Source organism: Rhinolophus hipposideros (genome assembly GCF_964194185.1).
Source record: "Rhinolophus hipposideros genome assembly, chromosome: 9".
Taxonomy (NCBI): Eukaryota; Metazoa; Chordata; class Mammalia; order Chiroptera; family Rhinolophidae; genus Rhinolophus; species Rhinolophus hipposideros.
This window is the reverse complement of record NC_138055.1, coordinates 85,114,896-85,140,522: the sequence shown is the minus strand read 5'-3', so window position 1 is coordinate 85,140,522 and position 25,627 is coordinate 85,114,896. Positions and strand designations below refer to the sequence as shown.

The 25,627-nt window shown below is 39.2% G+C and overlaps 1 pseudogene across 1 annotated transcript; it reads left to right on the top strand.

Moving 5' to 3' along the window:
• Window positions 1–3,794: 3,794 nt before the first annotated feature.
• LOC308502502 (calcyclin-binding protein-like) lies at window positions 3,795–4,449 on the top strand (annotated as a pseudogene). The gene has a single exon. The product of its transcript is annotated as a calcyclin-binding protein-like (transcript).
• The last annotated feature ends 21,178 nt before the right edge of the window (window positions 4,450–25,627 follow it).

The window sequence follows — 25,627 nt, the reverse complement described above, 5'->3', positions numbered from 1 at the left end:
CTCTTTAAAATAAATTCAGTCACAGATTCTTTGCTTGACTGAACTTTAGTCAGGCTCCTGGATCTTCTCCTAGGCCCATCTATGCACTCCTTGAAAAGTCTGGTTTTAGCAAGAACCCTGATAAAGTCAGTCTAACCAGAACCCCTCACCCTGCATATCTGATCAGGTTCCTCATCTCCCACCACCCCCAGGTGATGTCTGATCACCCTGGTCTGTCTTTAACAGGACTCTTGTTAGATAGGTTTAGCCAGAGCCCCTCTTACCCCTGTTGTTTCCTCTTAGTAATTTTCCATCCACTGCCCGCCCACCACGTGCTCCTTGGTTATAAATTCCCACTTGCACGTGCTGTATTTGAACTTGAGCCCAATCTCTCTCCCTCACTACAAAATCCCATTACCGTGCTCCCTTATCTACCATGATGGTTAAGGGAAAAAAGTCTGAATAAAGTCTGCCTTACGATTTTTAACAAGTGTCATGGAATTTGTTTCCTTGACCAGTTTTGGGGTGGTAACTTGGATAAGATCAGAGTCGCCACTGGAACTCTCACGCAGGACCCCAGGGCACGACTTTGAAGCCCTTCTCTTCACCACTGACTGACTGATCAGGGACCCATTGGAGAGTCTGACTCCTGAACCAGCGCTCCAGACAGACGTGCGTTGAAGTTGGTAAGGGCAGATATTGATTCCTAAGATTCTGAGTATCCTCCAGAAGCTGAGTTAGAGTCCCAGGCAAACAGATACTGGGTTAGAGTCCTAGGTTTTTCTGTTTGTAAGAAGCTAAGTTGGAGTCCCAGGCTTCTTTGTTTGAAAAGTACCTGCTGAGCTGGAAGTCTCTTCTTCCTGGCTTTCCTTCCTGAGTGGGAATTATTCACTGATTTTCTGATCTAAAAGCCTTTCTTCTTGGCTCGCTAGGAGGCCTCTCTGTTCTTGCTGTTGGATTCTGCTTCTCCCATGGGAACTTCTCAGTCAGTTGAAACCCCCTTCTTGCACCTCTACTGACTTTATGCTCTGCAGACTCTGCTGTTTTTCTTGTTGGCATGATTTTGCTGAGGAAAATTTGGAACTTCATTGGCCTTTTTGGAAAACTTGAGATCTCCCCAAAGTGGCTCCTCTAAGAACTATCCCTTCCCATTGTGTGCTCCCCCTTCCTTCTCTTACCATCTTCAGTATTCCCTCCAGTTTCCTTTTATATGTCCCCCTTCAAGCCCCTACCTCCTGCATTCCTCTGTCTATCCTGCCAGACTTTCTTCTTTCCACTCCAGCTCCTCAGCTCCCTACTGCCACTTGAATTTTAAATGTTTCTTCCCTCCATCAGGGACTCGCAAGTGATTCGGGCACCTCCAAAAGCAACCATCTGAGGCTAAAAAGAGGAAATAAAACTACTTAGAGACAGAAATGGAGGCTTTGTCCATTCAGATATGCGTTGGAGATATCCAGACAACCGCTAGGTAGCTTTGAACTACCTATCAATCATTGGCCTAAAACTCAGTCCACAGGTTCCTTCAGATTATATATCAGGGCAAAAGAAAATCTTAAAAGTCTCCACACATATTGGTGTACATATAACCTTAACTTGTCCCATTTGCGAGAAACACAATTCAGATAAGGATATAAAGTGGAGTTAAACCAGTGAGTTCCTATTGTCACTGTTTTACTGACTAGACTAAAATTATAAAATGAAAGCTATACGATCTATTTTCATCTGTCTGTATGTTTATGTGTGTATGTATGTTATGTATACGTGATATTTCTCCATCTCCAGATGGTATTACCAAATTAGTTTATAAACATCCTTAAAGGCGTTCTATTAGAACTAACTTAGAAGGCAGTGAGCCCTTATATGAACCACATGTTTCTAAAACTCTCAGAAATATAGAAACTAACCCAAGTGTTTTTTTTAAGTTCACATGATCTGGGATATTCTTTGGTAAATAAAGGTAATTTTAAAATTGTTGGTAAAGTAAAACAGGCATATCTTCCAAGTTTTGAGAATTAAATATAATGCAGGTAGATAATTTTTTTTTGTTTGCTGACAAAACAAGCTTACATTATCTCTACTAGATGTTTGCAATTATAACACTATAAATCAAACCTCAGAATGAAATGTACAATAAAAAGGAATTACTTGATGCATGTCAACCATGACAGTAAAAATAAAGAGGGAAGAGCCATATGTTTAAGCTTTTGCTCCTGTGACTTTTTTTTAATGCTTTCTTGATTTATCAACAAGAAAAATAATAGCTTAAGATAATGGTTAGCTTTGTTTAATGTCTCATGAAATTTTCATGAGCAATTCAAGCATAATTATAAGAACAAGTGAATTAAATAGATGAAAGTGGGATAAAAGTTTATAAATAAACTTTTCAATAGTAATTATGCTTTATAATATGTGTACTTAAAAATAATTGCAGGGGGGTCTAAAAAAATAATAATAATTGCAGAAAGCTTTGTGATAACTTGAACCTTAAAACTATACTAAGCTGAGTTAATGGTAGATATTCATTGGCTATCTAGATTATTTCCAGATAAGATTTAATATTGAAACATTAATTGATGAATATAAGTTTAAGTTTATTTACTTTTGGATCTTACTTTTAGATGGCATAGAGAAGCTAAATATATTTGGGTCTGTTAATAAACATGAGAAATTGTGCTATGAAAAAGACATATGCCTCCAGAAAATTTGAAAATAATGAATTCATAAATTTATTACAGAATGATAGTATGTGGCAGATAGTTCAGAATTGCCTGCGTCTTAGTTTTCACTGAAAATTAGGGTTACTAATGGTTGAAAATTCTAATCAATATTGCAAATGAATATACTAGACATAATAAAGATAAAAAAACTCTGCATGTAAGGAAGGGAATATATGTTTTTAATAAGGAGAGGTATGAAGTATATATATATGTACATATATATACACACAAATATATATATATATATGTATATATATATTTTTTAGGAGGAAGAGTTATTTTGTTCTAAAGTAGAATGACTGATTGTTTCAGAATGAGAAAAAAAAAGGGTGGACAAAAACTGAACGGATAAAAAAAAATTTTTGGAAGATTTGTGTAAAAGGAATCATGGAAAAGGAAATTTCTTCTTGTGTGGTTGGTACTAAGATTGGATGGATTTATTTATAAGAGGTTTTGTTTTTTTTAATTAGCCTTAGTAGTAAGAGTACACTGATGTAAAACCGGAACTTGGTTTTCTCTCTCTGTTAACACAATTTCCTTAGATTATTGGTCAGCTCATAATAAGAAATTGTAAAAATAGACTTTTCTTTGCCTTTTAAGTAATCTATCTAGGAAAGCAAGATTTTGAATTTTAAAGTAATTTCCTGTGCTTCATATTGTCTTTATCAGGTCTTTGATTACTTAAGAAACCAAGTCTTCTCATTATTAAAAGAGCTATATAACTCTCTGTACAACTGTATAACTTTCTGTATTTGCTTTCGAAATCTTTTACTTTCACTTTGGTGTGATGGATAAGTATTGTTTCACAGTGACCTGTGATCCTTTTTAGTTGTGTGCAAACCTTTTGACATTTTTGACAGCTTTCCAAAATCAAATTCTAACTGGAGTCTTTTTGACTTTAAACTAGCTCCTGGAAAATCTCTCACTTTGTAAAAGAGACATTAAGCTAATTAGGTTCATCTGGTATGTTGAATTACATGGGAAGCATTGTCAAATAAGTGATGACAGAGGCTGCAGCGCTGGGACTTACGCTTGTGACGGTTCCTGCTCGGTCCACGGCAGGGCTGCAGCTTGCGCCTCGCCTGACCCAGCCCGACCATGGCGTCAGCTGGGGAAGAGCTTCAGAAAGAGGTGGAGGTGCTGCTGGAAAGGCCACCAGAGAAAGAATACGTGGTGCCCCTCCAGCTGAAAAAATCCAAGACTAAGACAGAAATCAGGAAGATACAGCAGAAATCACAGAAGAAAACACAATTTCTTGACAATGAAAACCCAGCTGCTGTGGTTGTTCCCATTACAATGGGATATACAGCGAAAATCAGTAATTATGGATGGATGGAATCGGTCAGATAGGTTTTTGAAAATCTGCGTTACCTTAACTGGAGTCCATCAAGTCTCCACCGAACGGGCAGGTGCGTGTCACAGAGAGGTCATTTGATCTTTTGATAAAGAATTTAACCAAAATGGAAAGAGTTACTCCATGACTCTGAACAATCTCTTGAAACCATCTCTGTAGAAGGCAGTTAAAAAAAAGTCAGGACAGATACAGTGGTTATCTTACCTAGAACGAAAGCAGAAAACAAGTGTGGGGCTACCTGGCTTGGGTTGAAAAGGGAAAGAAAAGCTGTTTTAGCAATGACAGATGAATGTTTAAAAGAAAATGTATGAATGTGGAGATGACGATATAAGGCGAACCATTAATAAGGCCTGGGTGAAACCAAGAGAGAAACGAGCCAAAGGAGACACAGGATTTTGAGACTTTAAAGGCCTTTTGGGAACTGTGATGTGGAAATATTGCTGTTTCCAGTAACATGTTGGTGAACTACACAGATAAATCTGACAGATAACTGTACAGAGCCTTCTTCTAAGTCAAGGCAATGAATTTTCCATTTCCCACTGGAGGATTTATTTAAATAAAATATGTTTATTAAACACTTCTTCTAAAGATAGTTTCCTTTAGAAACCGGTCATTTTGTCCAAGAAAGGGTAATATTGCATTTTCATGTGAAATGTGAAAAAGCAAGTCTTGCCTGAAGCAGATGCCACAATGTGTTTATTTTTGTTCAGCTAAGAGGCAGGAAAGTTATTGGTTGACTTTAAGTTCTTGACATCAGCTCCCACAATATAAGAATAAGTAAAAATAAAACCTAAATTTTTGCATAAAAAAGAAGTAATGATAAGTCTTTTAGGTTATATGTGCATGTATCTATGTTACTAATACAGATATTCCAGAAATTGTATGAAGTTCTTGGAAATTTACTCTCACTGTCCACTTATTATGTTAAAATGTTGTATGCCACAGAATTAACTAATTTTCCTTATGAAATAAACTCTCATCAAAACATTAAGCGTGGCCGTTTTGTCTCGTCATTCATTGGCAGTTACTGGTTTACTCTGATTCTTCCCTGGAATCATATACATGTGAGAATGATCCATGATGGCATCACTTGAATAACTTCGAGATCATGCCACTGAACTGAGGAAGAATTTCTAGAACTAATCAAGAAGCTGATGGATTCATAAAGATGTAACCAAACAAGATTTAATTCAGGGGCCTGAATGAACTGTTGAGGAGGATTATAATTTTTTAATGACTTTTTCATTGCAACATTGCTGGCTCTTTAATGTTTTGTATTCCAGATTTAAGAAAACCTTTTTCTCTTTTCTTTTAAGCTATCTATGACTTAAAGCAAGTTCATAAATTATACCTCTGTTTACTTTGATGCTTAGATAGAAATGGGTGTGATTGTAGAAAGAATTATTTTGTTTCAATGGAAAACTTTAGTGAACTCTTGTGGGTTCTGTCTCGCACATTTTGCCAGTCCTTACTAAATCCTGAATTCTTCTAGTTTCTTCCAATATCTGGCTACAACTCTCCAAAATAGTGCTTCCGTTTTTTTCTCCCTTTTGATTTGGAACTAAAACTGCCCTTTTCACGAAGCTCAATAAGCTGGAGCTGGATGACTTCATATAAACTTTAAAAAAATACTACAACAGACCATACGTATATGGGCAAACTTCACGCCTTCTGTTGTGTCATTCAGAAAGTTCACTGGGACACCTCATGCCATTGTCAGAGGCATTCTAACAGCAAATCAGGAAACCTCATCAGATAGTCACTGCCATCCTCACTCTACCTTTTAGAGATTCTTTAAGTTCAAGCTTAAAAATCCTGACTGGCTGTTCTCTGGACTCAGAAACAGAGTTGTAACTATTAATCTTTTTCGTTTCATAGAAACTTCCCTCATTAAATGCCTGACTGCTAGCAAAGTATCATTTTGCTAATTGATTTTTTAAATTTAATACTATTCAAATTCCTGTATAAATCTCATGGACTTTTGGCCATGACCTGTGCTACTTGGAAGAAAATTGATCAAGTAAAATCATTCACTTGACTTAAGGGGTTATTTTTCTGATCATAAAAGAACACTTCAAGGGAAAACAATCTTAATCCAAAGCACACCTTAATAATGGTAAAATTTTAGACATTAGAGGCAGAGGTGTTTAGGGGTAGGTGGGCTTTCCTGGTGATACTTAGGTCACATTTCCTCTGATTTCCCACGAAGATGACTCCTTTTCAATACAAGGTCTTGACATCTGCTGTTCCCTTGTCTAGGACTGTGTCTCCCACCCCCATTCCTTTGCTTAGTTAACTTCTACTGATCTTTTGGATATCGATAGAAACCTTGCTTTCTCAGGGAAGCCCATGCTGACCTCTCTGAGTAGGTCAGATTCTCCTCACTTAGGCTCTCAAAGCACTATCACCTTTCCTTCTTAGTACTTGTCACAACTGCAATTTTTCTTATATTCATGTGGCTATTTGATTGTTGACCGTCTCCTCCGCTAGTTACCAGTTCCATGAGGGCAGCATGCTGTCTGCTCTCGGTCATTTGTATCTGTAGCACATGGCACCTTACCTGGTGCATGGTGGGACCCCCCATAAATTGTTGTTGAATAAATGGACTAGGGACCTTCAATGACTTTAAGCATTTCCCTTTCTACCGCCTCCACCCCCCATGCCATACTGGAGACCAAGGATATACATGATGATCCTTCTACTGAAGCCTATAAATGTAAAATCTGGTGGAGCAAAGCAAAAGTCTTCTTTCATATTCCTCCAGCACATTCCCTTTTTAATATTCCCTTTCTGTATCAACACTTTTTCAATGTGGTATGCACACGCATGTGCCTGCTTGGCGTGGGGCCCTTTCCTTGCTTATCATAACATTCCTTGGGACGCACTTTGAATAACACAAGTATAGTCACACTGGGACCAAACTTATGAGACCGAGCTTGCTAAGTAAGGTCCTGAGCATTAGGACACGCCCTCCACAGAAGCTGATTAGCTTCTAGTTCATGGAAACTAGAACCCCTACCTCCCCAAGCAAAGATTAATCTGGATGCTTTCTGGTTTTGCAATGGAAAAGGAGTTTTCCAGCCTTTGCAGGTAAGAGAGATCTTGGCCATTGATCAAGGCTTTTACTTTTTTTCTATACTTACAGGCCGTGATGGTCACATATGGTCGTTGCTGGGTTCGCCTCACCCCAGGAAGTCTCTCGAAAAGCTGAAAGACAACACTCTGGCCTCAGACCAAATGTGGAGTGGAAATGGCCTGGCTTCTTGGCAGCTTCTCTGTCCCCCTGACAGCAGCCCAGCTTGTGGAGGCATCTGGTATCAGGAATATCTTGAGCTTGGGTCCTGGGAAAATTTTTCTCCACTGCTTTTGTGGAAAAAAAAAAAAAAAGCTTTAAAGAAGGTCTGTGTGTGTGTGTGTGTGTGTGTGTGTGTGTGTGGCATGTTTTATGTCAAATATTTTCAAAAACCTTAAAGTTAACCAAAATGGATTTCATTCTAGAAACAGTATCTGTCCTTTATGATTCAGACTTTTTATAACTCTTAAGGTTGAGGAACAGAGGTTAAGTTACATCGCTGTTTTTTTTTTTTTTTTTTTTTAAATAACTGCAGTTATTTTGGTGGAGTGAGGGTGGGAAAGCAGATAATAATTTAAATTGTGTGCTAGACGTTTTCCATTTGGGATCTTCACCCCAAATGGATTTGATTCTTTTTTCCAAGGGGCACATGAAAGAAAAGGACAGTGATATTAACAGTGATTAAGTGTGTGGGCTTGAGTATTAATCAAAATCTCAGGTTACTAGCTGTGTGACTGCTGGACAATTACCTCTCTGAGTTTATCTGCAAACTGGGAAGAGTAATTCCTACTTCACAGAGCTGTAAGGATTATTCGAGATGATGCAGGAGAAGTGCTTAGCACAAGTTAGGCATGCATCACGTGTCCAATAAATAGTGACTCTTATGATAATTACTATTTCTGCAATATGCTCAAACCAAACTTGACACTTCTGGGCAGCTTTCTTAACGTTGGCAAGAGGAATCCAGGCTGGAGTTTCTAGGTGTTCTGGAGGGTACAGTGATTCAAGTAGCAGACGGAAGCCATTTTGGAGTAGGTACCTTTAATCTTTCTTTGTGAATGCAATCACATTTGGATAGTGTTCACGGTTTACGGCATGCATTACTCTCCCCTCTCCCCAACATCTTATGTTTTTGTTACAAAAACCTGTGGGCTGTATAATGTTAGCCTAGCAGTTTGATAAGAAAACTTAGGCCCAGGGAGGTTAAGTGACTGGCTTAAAGTTGCATAGCCAATAAATGACAGAATTGCAGAACCAGGACCCAAGCTGAGGTCTTTTAATTCCAAATGCTAGGTTTCTTTCTATTATACCACAGCAGTAAAAGTTTAGCCAACACCAGAATTAAAAATTCCTTAACTTCCTTTTAGCCTCTATAAAAATCATTTTATTGTTCTGTCTGTCTCTTTTACCTACACCGAACCTCTTAACAACAGCTTGATTCAGGGGAAATCTGAGATCTTAAACATTTCATAAAAGCAGAGGGTGATGAAGCCATTAGTGTAGCTACTGAACTAACCCTTAAGGCAAAAAACGAAAAAAAAAAGTTTAGTTCCAAAACTGTAAGAAGTTTTTCGGGCCGGCCTGGTGGCTCAGGTGGTTAGAGCTCCATGCTCCTAACTCTGAAGGCTGCCGGTTCGATTCCCACATGGACCAGTGGACTCTCAACCACAAGGTTGCCAGTTCAATTCCTCGAGTCCCACAAGGGATGGTGGGCTGCACCCCCTGCAACTAAGATTGAACAAGGCACCTTGAGCTGAGCTGCCTCCTAGATGGCTCAGTTGGTTGGAGCGCATCCCCTCAATCACAAGGTTGCCAGTTCAACTCCCGCAAGGGCTGGTGGGCTGTGCCCCGTGCAACTAGAAACGGCAACTGGACCTGGAGCTGAGCTGCGCCCTCCACAACTAAGATTGAAAGGACAACAACTTGACTTGGAAAAAAAATCCTGGAAGTACACACTGTTCCCCAATAAAGTCCTGTTCCCCTTCCCCAATAAAATCTTTAAAATACCCCGAAAAAAATCTTTGAAAAAAAAGAAGTTTTTCATTGTACAGTATATCAACCAGGAGGGCAGCACATCAGCCGACCAAATCGCCCAGAAGTGTTTCCTCCTGATGAGGATGGAATTGAGGGTTACAGGTAGAGAGAGTCGGAAACAGCAGGCAGAAGGGAGAAAACAGTGAACTGAAACACTGAGAATCTCTCTATTTGAGAAGTGAGTGTCAAAATCAAGGATCAATCTTCTCCGTATTTAAGAGTCTGTTTCTGTTTTGTTTGTTAATTTTATTCTTTAGATTCCACATATAAGCAAAATCACATTGCATCTGTCTTTCTCTGTCTGATATACTCCACTCAGCACAACACCCTCCAGGTCCACGCATGTTGCTGGAGATGGCAAGAACCCATTCCCTTCCATGGCCGAACAATATTCCATTGTGTATATATATATATATATATATATATGTCATATATATATATGTCACCTCCTCTTTCTCCATTCTTCCATCGACAAACACGAAGGCTGTCTCCACATCTTGGCCATTGTAAACAATGCTGCAATGAAAATATAAATGCACATGTTCCCTCGAAGTATCATGTGGGGTTTCTTCATATAAGTACCAGGAAGTGGGATTACTGGGTTCTTATTTGACTCTTGTTATAGCCTTTGATTTAAAGTCTTTTTTGTCTGGCATAAGCATTGCTACCCCAGCTTTTTTTGTTTGTTTGTTTGTACTTTCATGAAATAACCTTTTCCATCCCTTTACCTTCAGTTTGTGTGTGTCTTTCGATCTGAAATGAATCTCTTGTAGGCAGTATATGTAAGGGTTTTGTTTTCTTATCTGTTAGCCAGCCTATGGTTTTGATTGGAGGATTTAATCCACTTACATTGAAAGCAATTGCTGATAGATATACAGTTATTGCCATTTTATTATTCATATTTTTAATGTCTTTCCCCCCCATTTTAAAGAAGTTTCTCTAAGATTGCTTGTAATACTGGTTTGGTGGTGGTGAACTTCTTTAGCTTTTTCTTGTCTGGGAAGATCTTTATCTGTCCTTCAATTCTAAATGATAGCCTTGCTGGGTAGAGTAATCTTGGTTGTAGGTTCTTGTTTTTCATCACATTGAATATTTTGTGCCAATTCCACTGGCCTGCAAAGTTTCTGTTGATAAAGCAGCTGACAATCTTATGGGAGCTCTTTTATAAGTTACTAGTTGCTTTTCTCTTGCTGCTTTTAGGATCCTCTCTTTGTTTTTAACCTTTGTCATTCTAATTATAATGTGTCTTGGGTTCATCTTGTTTGGGACTCTCTGCACTTCCTGGGCTTTTATGTTTATTTCCTTCATCAGGTTAGGAAAGTTTTCAGTCATTGTTTCTTCAAATGTAGTCTCAATCCCTTGTTTTCTCTCTTCTCCTTCTAGTGCTCCTATGATGCAAATGTTGTTATGATTGATGTTGTCCCAGTGTCTTTTAAACTATCCTTAGGTTTTTAAATTCTTTTTTTCTGTTCTGATTGGGTGTTTCCTGCTACCTTGTCTTCCAAATCTCTGGTTTGATACTTTGCTTCATTTAGTCTGCTAGTGATTCCTTCTAGTGCATTCTTCATTTCAGTTATTGTATTCTTCACTTCCGATTGGGTTTTTTTTATGGTTCCTCCTCCCTTTTTTTAAGAAGGGCACAGCTCACAGTGGCCCACGCGGGTATCGAACTGGCAATCTTGGTGTTATCAGCACCGTGCTCTAACCAGCTGAGCCAACCGGCCACACCTCTATGTCCCTTTTTATGCTTGCTATCTCTTTGTTGAAGTTGTCACTAAGTTCCTTGAGCATCTTTATAAAGTGTTGTGAACTCTGTATCTGGTGGGTTGCTTGTCTCCATTTTATTTAGTTCTTTTTCTGGAGTTTTCTCCTTTTCTTTCATTTGTGAAGTTACACAACTGAAGTTACACAACTCAGTTTCTCCCCATATGTCTCTGATGCCCCCACAGTCACTGTTCCTTCGCTGGAGCTGAGGGTAAGAGCTGTGTGAGCCCTTTAAGAGGATGCCTGGGATTTTTGCAGCCTTCTGTCCCACCTGGACATCAGAATCCCCACCGTTTTTCACAACCAGAAGTTGCGGGGGCTCTTCTTCCTGGCACCAGTACTCTGGGCTGGAGAACCTGGTGTGAGGGGCCTGAAATCCCTCGCTCCTTTGTGGGAACCTCTGTGGCTGAGATGTCTCTTTTGATTTTCAACCACCACAACTGGGAGTGGGACCAGCCCGTTTTGCGTCTCCACCACTTCTACCAGTCTTGACGTGGCTTCTTTTTTATATCCTTAGTTATAAAACTTCTGTTCAGCTAGACTTCAGATGATTCTTCAGGCTGATTGTTCTATAATTTAGCTGTAATTTTGATGTGTTCACAGGTTGAGGGAAGCACAGTGTTTATCTCCTCCTCTATCTTGGATCTCCTCTGGATCTCTTAAAACAGAGATTGCTGTACCCCTCACAAGAGTTTTAGATTCAGTAGGTCTGGGGTGGGGCCCATGAATTTGCAATTCTAACAGGTTCTCAGGTGGTACTGATGCTGCTGGTCTGGAGACCATGCTTTGGTCCATGAGACCATGGTTTCTGGCCCCAGTTCTTCCACTTTCTGTGTGCCTCTGAGTAAACCACTTAACTTCTTTGAGCTTTGGCTTTCTCTTCTCACAGGACAGATGATGACAGATAATGATAGAGAGGTTAGATGTATGGACTGTGTTCAACTCTGACCCTGCCACTAACCATCTCTGCGACCTTAGACAAAAGTCTTCACCTCTGAATCCCTGTTTCTTCACCTATAAAGTGGGGACAATTACAGTGTCTACCACATCAAGTTGCTGTGAGCAATGAGTGACTGAGATATGTAAAACATTCACAACGGTTCCTGGCACATGGTAGACAGTATATAAACATTCACTATTATGATTTTTTGTAGTTGTTGTGTGAATTACATGAAATAAAGCACGTAAAGTGCTTATGTCATGTCAGGCACAAAGAAAATACACAGTAAATATCAATTTCCTCAACCCTTAAACAAGGAAGTCAAACTTGTAAATGGTGATTGAAAGAATGTTGAAGTGGAGATCTTAGTAGAAGGGAATGGTGAAAAAAGCTAAGAGTGTGACGATTTTAGCTGCTTGTGAAGCAGCATGTGACAGATGCCACCTCATTGTAAACCTGATGGGTCTATGCCAGTAGGGCTTTCCTGTGAGCAAAAATTAGCAACTTGGAATATTTAGCCAATTTGTGTCTGGTGGTTGTAAGTGTGGGAAAGACTTGAGGAACTCCCAGTAGAATGTTGGATGGCTAGGAGAGAGCTAAAACCACCTAAGCATGACCCAGGGCACAAAGACTTCGTCATATAAGAATGGCAGGACTCAGGTTGATCCATTTCCTTCATTCTTATCTTCCCACAGAGCTTAAATCTGCCCTAAAATTTCTACAGAGCTGATTGCTGAGTGCTAAGACAGCTGTGTCCATTTAGCTTACTTTCTGGCCATATTCTCTTATAGTGGCCTGTGGATAAAGGGCAAGGTGGAAGGTTAGGTTAGATAAAACTGTCCATCCATGTTGTATGCAGTGAAAATCTAGTGAGATGTGTTAGAACAAAACATTCAAATACATTTTGCAAAGGCTGCATAGTAATAACTCTATCTTGGATATTTTTGATACCCAGTAGTATACTCAAGGCCCCGAGAAGTCCTGAAGTAAAGAAATAATGGGAAAATTTTTTCTTTTCAACAAATAGTACCTCTTAACATCTCACAGAATATGATGTGCTAAATGCTGGACCAGGCAGAAATTTAAATGTCCAAACATGGAACTATTTCAACACTGAGGACCTCTGACCTTTGGGGGGAAATAGGTTAAAGGCCATATGTTAGTTCCCAGCTGTTTTAGTTTATTGCAAGATCCACACTAAGCACTTGTCAAGGGCTGGCGCTCTGAATATGACCAACACCATCTGTTGATAAGACAAAGTTATGCTTATTGTTATTGTAAGGTGGATAACCACCTAGACAGAACTTGGGTCATGTCTCTGAAGGGAAAGGTCAAAGTCAGATTTTTATGGAGAATTGAAAGTTTGGTTTAAGGTGATCTTTCAGTAGGTAGACTTGATTGGGTAAGGATAACGATCACAACAGTTTAAGATTGGAAACAGCAAGAGAAGAATTTTGAAGTGAGGAATTTGAAGACCCTTTGGGTATTAACTATCTGTTCATGCTTCCTGTTGAAGAGGTGAAGGGTCTTTTGGGGAAGTTCCTATAATGAACAACAATCAAGTTATTGGCCTGAGGCAGAGTCTCCTGGATTAGTAAAGGTATCGTAATGCAGACAGAGAGTAGTAAAGTTCTGTGGAGGCAATGTAGAAAGTAAGTTGGGGAGTGGTTACAGAGTTCCAATCCCCGGTTCCCAAGCTGTGTATATGGGGTAGATGGTTTCCATTCTCACCCTTAATTCTTGAACTTATTGCATGGAAGTGGCATGCTCATCTAGTTTATTTTAGGTATTTCCTCCCATCGTGACTGCAACAGGATATAACCTGAGGATGTTGTGTCAGATTCTATAACTCATCATTGTGGAGTTACTATTGTGTGTCAATGCCAAGATCTCAACCCCGACATGAACCCCCACCCCTACACACATATTTTGGTTGTATATTGTGTCAGTGCATGCAGATGAACTTCAGACTTCTCAGAGCTGACAAACTTCTCTTCAGAATGATTGCATCTGAAGACATATTGATAGAAATTCTTTTGTTGGATTTTACTATATTTTAGAGAAAGGACAGATGACAACTTTGAAATGATGAGGGAGGCCTTTGTTTATTTTCTGAGGACGGGCCCTCCTTGAAGTTGTAAATCTCTTGGTAATGACCATGATGAAGAATGCATTGATGTGGACTGCTTTCCATTTACTTAAGTTCACATGTCTAATTACTTAACTTAAGTTCACATGTCGAATGGATTTCTTATTTTACAAATACAAAATAAGAAGGGTTATTGATCACTCAAGTTTTATATTACGTTTTAGGAAAAAATGATGAATTCGGTCTCCACAGGATCAGAGTGCAGAATGAACCATAGATTGAGTGGATGGATATGTTTAATAATAATAAAGGTGTGTTAAATATGAGTGAAACATATGGCCTCCGATTTATCCCAACTACCTGATATTGTTCAACCCACTCAGGCAATATTTTCTAGGAAATTATTTTTATCTTTTCCACTGGTGAGCTATTTTTATCTCTAGGTGTTTGATCTCATCTGGGGGAAAAAATTCTGGGCTAATGGCACAATGGTTTTGAAGCACCAGACTGCTGCTACCTTACACATTGCTTAACTTCTGTTAAGAGGTGATATGATTCTATTGCAAAAAAAATAAAAAATAAAGATGATATGTGTAAGATCTTGGATAGTACAAATTCAATGTTAACTTTAATAACTAAATACTGGTTGAATGAAAGCAGGCCTAATTGTATAGATGGCAAGAACTACCCAGATTCATGAAAAATCTGAAATACAGACTATATTCTAAAGAAAAAGGACACATAGTGGGTATAATCCAGTTCAATAACATACACTTATTGAAATCCATGCCAAGGTAGCACTATGCTAGGTCTGGGGAATCCCCAAATCAGGAACAATCTCAGTCCCTGTCCTGGAGCTCATTGTTTAGAAGGGGAGACAGAGATGAACACATGAAAGTTAGAATATAGTCAGTGCTGTAATAGAGGGCAGTACAAAATGCTGGAGGTCAGTAGAAGGATCTAGATTATTTCTAGCAGGGATAATGCATCAATTGTGTATTGCTGCATAATAATTTCCCCCAAAATCGTGGCTTTGGACAATAAGCTTTTATTATCTCACATAGTTTTGGAGGGTCAAGAAACCTGGAGTGGCTTAGCAGGGTGGTTCAGACACCCCTGAGCGGGGTCTGTCATGAGGTTGCAGTCATGATGTTGGCCAGGGCTGCTGTCATCTGAAGGCTTGACTATGGGGGGAGCCACTGTAAGATGACTCACTCACATGGCTGTTGGCAAGAGGCCTCAGTTCTCTGCCCGGGGAGTCTCTCTATAGGGCTACTCATAATATGGCAGCTAATCTATCTTAGAGTGAGGAATCTGAGAGAGAGACAGGCAAAAGCCACAGCGTTTTATTCTATCACTTCCTCAGGAGTAATATTCTGTCACTTCCTCCATATTCTGTTGATCATACAAAACAACCCTGCCACAAGGTGGAACAAGACTATAGAAGGGTGTCACTACCAGGAGGCAGGGACCATTGGGGGCCATCTTGAAGAGTGGCTCCACAGATACTCCCTAAATGTAGTAGAAGGGAATATGCTGACAAACTTATTTTAAGTAATTTTTAGTTAACTGGTGATCTTAACTGATAATTTTTAACTGGAATGGATATGTGTATATAAAAGGAGAATAGTAATAATAGCCAATATTTATTGAACTCTTTCTATACAGCAGGCACTGTCAAAGGAATTTCCATGTATCATCTCACTGGGAGAGATAGAGTTTAGTGTTTAAACATCTGGATTCTAGAGCTACATGTGCTTTTTTTTTTTTTTTTTTTTGCATATTGAGGGCAGATTACCTAACCACTCTGTGCCTCCGTTTTCTTATCTGTCGGCAAAAAGTATAGTATGTTCCTCATATGATTGTCTTGAGGGTAAAGTAAGCCCAGCCATCAGGCTCTCTTCTGATTGCTAGAACACTTAGGTTCAGAAACCCAGCTTTTCTTCCTTCCTTCCTTCCTTCTTTCCTTCCTTCCTTCCTTCTTTCCTTTTTAATTTTTATTGGGGAATATTGGGGAACAGTGTTTCTCCAGGGCCCACCAGCTCCAAGTCATTGTCCTTCAATCTAGTTGTGGAGGGTTCAGCTCAGCTCTAAGTCCAGTTGCCATTTTCAATTTTTAGTTGCAGGGGGCACAGCCCACCATCCCATGTGGGAATCGAACCGACAACCTTGTTGTTGAGAGCTTGTGCTCTAACCAAATGAGCCATCTGGCCGCCCCTCTTCCCTTTCTTTATTTTTTTACTCATGGGTGACTGCAGGGCATAGACACCACATTGGACTGACCCAGTGGGAAGCAAGGAAATCTCACTTCAGAGTGTGATGTCCTTCACAAAGCAGGCTGGTCGACTCCCATGATGCCAGTCAACTAGGCCGTGTTTGAAGTTATCAGTTCACTGCTATGCTCACTCCTCCTAGAAAAATAAAGGGACGGGGGTCACCCCATGGCTATTGGGCAAACATCTGACTGCTCCCTAGGGGAGATATATCTACTCAGTGGCTTGGAACAACCCACACTGTTTCCACAGGACACTGAAAGCTGGCCAATAGGCCACCCCAGGGTATCCCTCTGGCCTTGTGCCCTAATGACTGAGGACATTCTCTCTTCTTGGCCTTGGAATCCCTGTAGTCCCATCTACTATTCTCATCTGGTTTAATCTGGTTTATTCTAGCTCTGTTGTTCTTGCCTCTTTAGCATTGGTCAAAATGTCCCTGCAGGAACTCCCTACTCTATTTCCATCTTCAGAAGATAGAAACCTTGGATCCAAGTGCTGGTTCCTCCTCAGCTGGGTCATCTGCGCTGAGTCTTCCCAGGCTCCCGATGGCAGGCCGTCTCATTCATGTATTACTGCCCTCAATTGTGACACCAGCTTTTCACAAATGAAATAACCAATAGCCCCAGTCCAGTTTATCTGAATTTGTAAAGATCTCTGGAAGTGTTTAATTTCCTTACCTTATGCACAGTTATTTAAAAATAGATGGTAATAACTTACAATGGCAATAAGGGAAAAACTGTGTTCAGAATAGTGTCCCCTACTTCCTACCCTCCACTCTTCATTGGAAATGACATTGTTAAGTCTCCTTAAAATGTACAAGGGAAGCACCAAGTACTCACCAGGGATTAGTCTTGAAATGTGAATAGTATACGAACTACATTAGTAAAGTAGATGCTAATTAGCTGGTGGCTATCTGTTGGGTTCTCATATTTTCCTTTCCATGATGGATGGCCAGACTTGCCATGACCAAGATAAAGGACTTTCCTGAAGTTTAAGCAGCCTCCACCTTTGCCAGGAGACTTGTCACTCTTGGCCCCAGTTCCTGCTTGGCAGGTGGCACAGCATCTGTAGTCATGTTGTCCACAGCTGGGGTGGGATGGGGGCTAGGAAGCCATAAGCAAGCTCCTGTTTCACATCTGCTAAGGCCCTTTCTTCCCTTTGTTGGAAGCTTTTCTCAAACTCTTTTCTATTCAGAGAAATCTGCTTAAAATCATTGAGTAGGCGGCCCCCTTCTCTGTCCCCACAGTGAAACAGCCATCCAGTCTAGCCACTCTGGCACATACAAAGCTCTCAGTATTCCACTCATTATCATAATTATTAATGAAAAAATACACCTACACTCAAGCTTTCTTCTTTGGGGGTTTGGGAAGATTTGAATGACGATACCTTACTGTATCTCCATGGCCATAGCTAATAATGTGGGCACCATTTTATCCCACATTTTAGATGTAAAAACTAAGTCCAAATAGGTCAAGTGATTCAACAAATTCTCTCATGTCAGAGCTGGGATTCTTATTCCTTCAAACTCCAACTGAGCAAGCTCAGGGTTCAGCATTAAATTATAATTATCTGTTGCAAGAGAGATGGGTATATAAAAAAAACAAACAAGAACAGTAACAAACCTATCACAGATTGTAATGAGCACTATAACAGAAATATATATATATATAAATTACATTAGTAACTTAGATCAAAACCCAGTTACTTTGGGGGTCAGAAAGTGGTAGAGGAGAAAATGGGATAAAGTTAGGGAGGCTCTGAAGGTTAATTATTGGTCTTCTAGTGGACTTCTAGAAGAAGAGGTCACAAACTGCACTGCCTGCAGACATGTTTTATTTGTCCTCCAAAATGTATAAAATTATTTTGTAAAACATTTGTTTGCTGACTAAACATATTCTTTACTACTTAGATTTCAAATGTTCTTTAGTCCAGCCTATATCTTTGTGATTATCACAAAGGAAAGAGAGTTGGAAATCCTATGGAGATTGTGGAGCTGTTGGCACTGTCAACAACATAAGAAATGTCCAAACCTGTAGAAAAATTTTTAAAAGAGTTTATTTGAACCAAAATGACAACATCACTGGGAAGCAAGATCCCAGATGCTCTGGAGAATGACAGTTTTTCAGTTTCTTTTACACATTTGGAATTAAGGAGGGAATGTAAGGAAGATTATATGAAGGTGGGAGAAAACAAGGTACAAGATAGTTAACAAGATTATGTGTTCTCTTGAGGGTGGTTATGCCTCTGAGGGGTCAGAAAAGAGGATTACTCTGGTATTTCAAAGCGTGTTAACCTAGATGTACAAGAACAATTGGACAGGGCTGGTTTAAAAACCTTTCACTAAAGAAGTTATAGGCCTGGGGTGTGACTACCCACCATGACCTGCCCAGTTAAGGATTTATGATCAGATTACGCTGTGGGGTTACCTTTAGTCACTGACTTGTTTCTCACTCTCTTTTCCATCCATGTGAGGAGCATGAGATTCTGCAGAGGCATTGTTACTGTACAGCCAATCTCTGGAGACAATCTGTGCAACTCAATGATGAATAAATGAACACTCATTAAGAAAACATAATATGGTGGTTAAGAAATTGCTCCTGCCTTCTGTGTTAAAATGTAGTACACTTATTAGTCTAGTCTGTTTTGTGTCATGACTATAAAACTTAATAACTCACAGTTTTCTCCATGCATGTACAGTAAGCAGCCTTATGTGAGATAGTAAAGAATGAAGAAAAGTTCTAAATCCCAATTAGAGACATTGATATTTACACTAAACAAAATAGAGACCCCAAATAAAACCCCAATTTATTTCCCTAAAATTTACATATGTAATGCAGGTTCACTGTAGGATAACAAATATATAGATATATAAAAATAAGAAAATTAAAGCCATCTGTAATCCCACCTACTTTTGTTAAATTCTTCAAGATTATTTTTTAGACATAAATGTATTTTGTGTAAATTTTAAACTACAAAATAGGGTCATACTGTAATTTATTGTTTTGTAGCATGTTTTCCCCCCAATTAGTATGTTGTATACATTGTGAATGGAAAGGGGCTATTTAGTAAATCTGACAAATCTCAGTGACTGAAAGTAACGTCACAGTGTAATATGATCACAAATTCCTAACTGGGCAGGTCTTGGTGGGTACTTACATCTCAGGCCTAAAGCACGTAATCTTCTTAACTAGCCTCTAACTCAATCATAGAGATTTCCCTGCCTTACCTTCATGTAATCTTCCTTACACGCCTTCCTTAATTTGAAATGTATAAAAGAAACTGCAAAACAGTCATTCCCTGGAGAATTTGAGACCCTGCTTCCCGGCATGTTGTCAGTTTGGCTCAAATGATTCTCATAAAAATACTGTATAGCTATGGACCTTCTTATTTCCATGTCATATCTTTTTTCATGAAATAGTATTTATGACTGCCAAATATCCTCTTTATGGATATCATCTAATTTATTTGTTCAGTCTTGCATTGTTGGACTTTTCTTTGAAATTTTATTTTGCTAACAATACAATGAATATTTCTAATACTAAATTTTTAAGTTCATCTTTAGTTTTTTAGAATAAATTAAAAAACAATATAGCCCTACAAATGGTATCCATAGTTTCTTATTTTTTCAAAAAGAGAAAATATTTGCATATTTTTCAATATAAAAAGTAATATACATTTATTATTGCAGGTTTAAATAATATAAAATGGAATAAAAATAAACATTAAAATTGCTCTTAATCCTCAAAATAATTATTGTTAACAAGTTAGTAAACATTTTTTTAGGCTTTCAATGCATGTATACAAACATACATGTTTACAAAAATGAGATCTTACTTTTTGACCTTATTTTTTAACGTAACAGATAGTGGAGTTTCCCCTCTCCTTAAATATTATTTTACAGTATAATTTTTGACAGCTTCAAACTACTTGGTTGTGGAGGAGAAAAAACTTTTCCTCTACCCTCTTAGGCTCAATATTTGGGGGCTCACAAACTAAACTGATCAAAGACAGATTAATAAGAGAAAAGGAAGATATTTGATTTGTGTATGAACATGGGAATTCACAGAAAAATGTGACTCAAGGAGGAGGTTAGAATTTGGGGATTATATGCCATTAGAAGAGAGAAAAAGACTATTAAGGCAGCTAAATGGATCCCTAGGAGAATAGATAGAAGATAGGATAGGTAAGTGACACTGTCTATTTAGGTGACTTCTTGAGCTGATGATGATCTCCAGTAATAGGAATTAATTTTTCCAGGTTTCCTTGAGGGCATTTATGACAGCTGAATTCATTTGAGAAGCTCTGCTTTTAGGGAGAGTTCAGAAAAGGCAACTCTTCACAGTGGTGTATTCTGAATCCTTTCACCACGTTTGTATTACCCAAGTCAAACTCAGTTTCTGCCTCTGCCAAGGGGAACTGGCCTACTCACATTCTTGGTTAACAGGATGGGACTCCCCTCCCCTCTTGCTCTTACTTTACCAGCCACCAGCCAATTGGTGGCAATCACTGTGTTGGGAGGGTGACTGGCACAAAATCTTACTCACATAGGAAAAAGCTGGACCAATCATGATCTCATTGTTATATTTGGGCTGAGAAATCAGTAGAAAGTCAAACTGTTCACACTGGATTCACAGCTTAAAGATGCCTGAAGGAGAAACAGGAGAGAGATCAGTTTCCTTGAAAGATCATAAATAGGTCAGTTGACATCATAGGGAAGAAGGATGTATGAGGTGAATGTTTAAGTTAAAAAAAATTATTACAGTAAAAAAAACATTGCCATTAATCTCCCTCACACCCCCCACCCCACTTCCAACACACTTATCCCATCATTCTTGCCACTTTCTGAAGCCGTTCTGGAAGTCCTCTTTCATGAGTGTCTTTAGTTGCACTGTCATGGCTGCCTCAACGTCCTGAATCATTTTGACTTTGGGGAAGAGCCAGAAGTCACACGGTGCCAGATCCGGTAAATAAGGTGGATGAGGACACACTGTAATGATTTTATTTGTCAGAAATTGCCATACCAGAAGCGATGTGTGACATGGAGCATTGTCACGATAGAGGATGATTTACCACACACTTTAAAACACACCTTCTCTCAACCAGCTTACACCCGACTGACTGCACTGAACAAGTTGAAACTTGTCACACAATGTTACTAAGGTTCAATGCGCTGCTTCCTGTATTGAAGATCCCTGCCTTTCCGTTGGATGACACTTGGCATCAGCATTTACCATATTTTGTGATCACAACAGAAAGGCTCCATGTCACACCTCACTTCTGGTACAGCAATTTCTGTCAAATAAAAACATTATGGTGTATCCCCATCCACCTTATTCACCAGATCTGGCACCATGGACTTCTGCCTCTTCCCCAGAGTCAAAATGATTCAGGACATCGAGGCAGCCACGATAGCGCAACTAAAGACACTCACGAAAGAGGACTTCCAGAACTGCTTCAGAAAGTGGCAAGAATGATGGGATAAGTGTGTTCAAAGCAAGGGGGAGTATTTTGAGGGGAATTAATGGGAATGTGTCTTTTACTGTAATAATTTTTTAAATTTAAACATTAATTGTAATTTTTGATCATACATTGTATGAATGAGATGTGCTCTGAGGTAGATACAAATATATAAATTAAAGAGCAGTGTTTTAGGGTAAAGATTTGGGAGTTAGATGAGAATTTGAATTTTGACACTTCTACTTAAATGGTATGTGATTTGCCCTGATTACTCTTCTGAACCATAGTTTCCTTATCAGTAACAGGAAATAATGTGGATAATGATGTGTCTGTTATTAAGTTGTAGGAAGAATTTATTGAGATAATATAGGTAAGATTCTTAGCACTGTCTCTGACATAGAAGCACTAATTAATGTAATCATTATTATAGCTATTTTCTTCCAAATGTACCTTATATTTGATATTCTTCCTGTACTACATTTTGAATATCTGGCACTTAGTATATCAATTAATGAATATGTAATTAATGATTGTATGTTATGCTTCAGGAAGTTTTTGTATCGAAGTTTGAGTTTTTTTTTAATCAAAGTTCTGATATAACCAAATCAATTTTGTAATCGACAACTTTCTTCTACCTTTAAGGGTAAAAGGAGATTCTCCCAAGACTACTCATTTAATTTTGAGCTTATAAAACTTGAATTTCCTTTCCTGTAAGTCCCTTGACGTCTTGAACTCACATAATAAAGAGGAGTATTAGCAGTAAAACACCAACTGACAAATGGTGGACTGCGTTCTCACAGGATTTGAGGTTTCTCACCTTTTTCTCTCATACAGGAAATACCTAGAATTTTCTCTCTTGGAGGAATGGTGCAAAGGAGGGGAGGTGATTTCAATTTTTAGTCATGTCAACTTTCTGCCTTTTCCCATCTCCTCCCCTACCAGATAATTGAGGAGCACGTGGCATGTATAAATAGCTTCGGCTGAGAACATCCTCATATCTTTGCCCCTATCATCACTGAGCAGGGCCCATAACTGATGTTGCAATTAGAGTACCAATTTAGCTCTGAGAGACACATTGCAAATGTTCCGCTGAGGAGGATGGTATTTATATCAGTCCTGACTGATGAAGACTTTGTCAACTGTACCTTTGGCAGATCATTCAATGGCATGCCCCTGGGTTAGTCGACTTCTCATTATAACTGATGATCCATGATGATGTGTTTTCAGAATTACTCATCTTACACAAGGTGCCACCATGTGAAACAGACCTATGAAAATACAGATAATAAGGAAAGACTCAATCCAAAGTAGAGGCATGACAGAAGAGCTGTAGAGGTCAAGACATTTAGCAGCTTACTGAGGCACATTTGTGTCATTTGTATACAAACATGAATCCACACATCTGTATTGTGGGTTTAATTGTCTATTTTGACATAACAGAAAGGAAATGAAAATGGATTAACTACTTATGTTTACCATAGAAAGATAGCGCAATTTGAAGTTGTCTTTTTTCATTTCTTAGATGTTATGAGCCATAAACCATAACATAATCTCAGGTCAAATAAATAACAGGACCAGGAATTCTAGGATTATTTGATTTGAGTTACAAGTGAATGAGTCTCTACTTATTTATTATCTATTTATCTATCATCTATCTATCTTTCCTTTGTGAAAAATGAGTGGTGGAAACACAGATAGGGAGTTGAAGTCACTCTTCCTAACTTTCTCCTTAATGGCTAGAAGGTGGGATGTTACAGTGTGCTTCTTATAAGAGTCCTCCTTTTCTTTTCTGATTCATATTGATCCTTCAAGGCCCAGGCAAAAGTCCCACCTCCCCATGCTCTGGGGACAGTCCCAGAGAGCAATTTCCAGGCTCTCAGCCTCATGTGGAAAGGAGCTGGCTCGGTTATTAGATGGCCATCAGCTGTAATCAGATGTCCATCCACTGTGGCTGGGTGGCCATCAGCTGTTACCAGCTGATGGCTAATTAGTAGCCATTAGCCACTAATATAACTGCTGTGGCTACACTAGTGGGGTTGGTTGGTGGGTTGGTTGGCAGAGAAGCAGATGGCAGATTGTGCATCGTGTGGCTCCTGCCTCCTGTGTCTCCAACCCAGCTGCCAGCGAGACTATAGTGGTATGAACCCCCCATCCATGGCTTCATGGGTGTTCCTTTTTGGCCTCACCTTATCCTGCATTCTTATGTGGGGAGCGGGACCAGAGACCCCGCATGACAGTGACGTTCATGAAGTGCCTACCATTTGCTTTTCTTCTCTGACCCCCAAGGGAGCGTACTACTACTTTTCTTTGAAGTGATACTGGAAAGACGAAAAAAACTTGCCTCTGGGGAGTTCACGGTCTCATTGGAGAGTGAACAGATGATCTACTCAATAGCACCATATGGTAACTGTAAAAGTGGAAGATGCAAGTTTGGATGGAGGCAGTGAATGAATGTGGGGATACACATGTTCTCCCAAAATAGGAAGAGCAGGGAAGAGGGGAATAAAAGGTGAGCCAGAAGAGAGATGAAGAATAGCCACATGCCAACAATGAGGGTCAGGGATAGGGTGGAGGCCTGAAGAAGGGAGTTAGGGAATCGTTACTGGGGGTATAGGAAAGGAGTCAACTCATAAAGAGTTAAAGCCGTGAGTCTCAACCTGGTGCACAACAAAATACCTATATTTTAAAAACACCAATGTTTGCTTCCCACTCCAGAGTTTCTGATTTACTTGGTCTGGTAGATGGGGTTCAGACAGTGCTGTTTTTAGAAAGCTCCCAAGTGATTCCAAGGTGAGCTGGGGTTGAGAAACACTGAAAGTAATTGCTGAATAGAGCTGAGGGGCTCATGCCCATCCTGGCTGAGTAAATTTCTCATTATTACCCTCATAATCATTCACTTATTCATTTCAAAATGTTCATTGTGTCAGTTACCTCACCAGACAGTACAAAAGTCATAGCAGTGCATTGATTGCTATTTCCCTTTCATTTTGGCATTCATGTGGGGGATTAAATCCTTTTCAAAAATATAATAAAAGTCAAGATATTTGAGCACTTACTATGTATTATTGAAACTTTACAATGTCTGTGTGTGGTAGGCGTTGTCCTTTTTATGTCCCACATCTTACAGATGAGGAAAATGAGGCACAGAGGAGTGAAGCAACTTGCCCAAGGTCACACAGCTAGTAGCTGGCAGAGCTGAGAGGCTCCAGAGTTGTGTTCTTAACCACAAAGGAGTACTCTCTGTTGCCCCTATCTCCACGCTGAGCCCAAAGCTAGTGCTTCCTAAATATATCTTGACCCCTCAGAAATACTGATAGCCAGATACCTTTAAAGGGATAGAGGGTAGCTTGTCCGAAATGAATGCATTTCATTGGCCAGTACGCACTTTCCCCAAAAAGTGGGAAAAAACATGGCCACATCTTATTGCAGGTGAGGCTGAGAAATGCAGTTTGTGTGTACAGGAGGGAAGGGAAGAAGGATGAGTGAACAACTAGGCCGTCTTTGATGCAGTCTTCCCTGATGAAATACAAGTTTTAAATTTAATGTAGTCAGATGTGTCCCTTTTTTTCTTTATATGTATTTAGTGTCTTATTTAAAAATACTTCTTTCTTGTGAGGACGTAAAGATATTGTGGTATATTCTTTTCTAAAAAATTTCAAGTTTTAAGTCTTTAATCTACCTGGTATTAATTTTGGTGTGTGATATGAGGTAAGAATTACGTTTCTTCTGTTTACGAGTATGTCTAGTGTTCTGGAATTTCATGATGCTGTTTTTTGGTGTAGATTTTTTCTTTTGTGCCAAGTTATCTCAATTTGAAGATTCTAGTTCTTCAAAGTCTGAGAATTTTTTTTGAGTTCTTTATTTGACAATTTTATGCCCGTTGTTTTTTTTTCTGGAACTCCTATCAGATATTTGACCTAGATTGATCTTTTACATATTTTTATCTC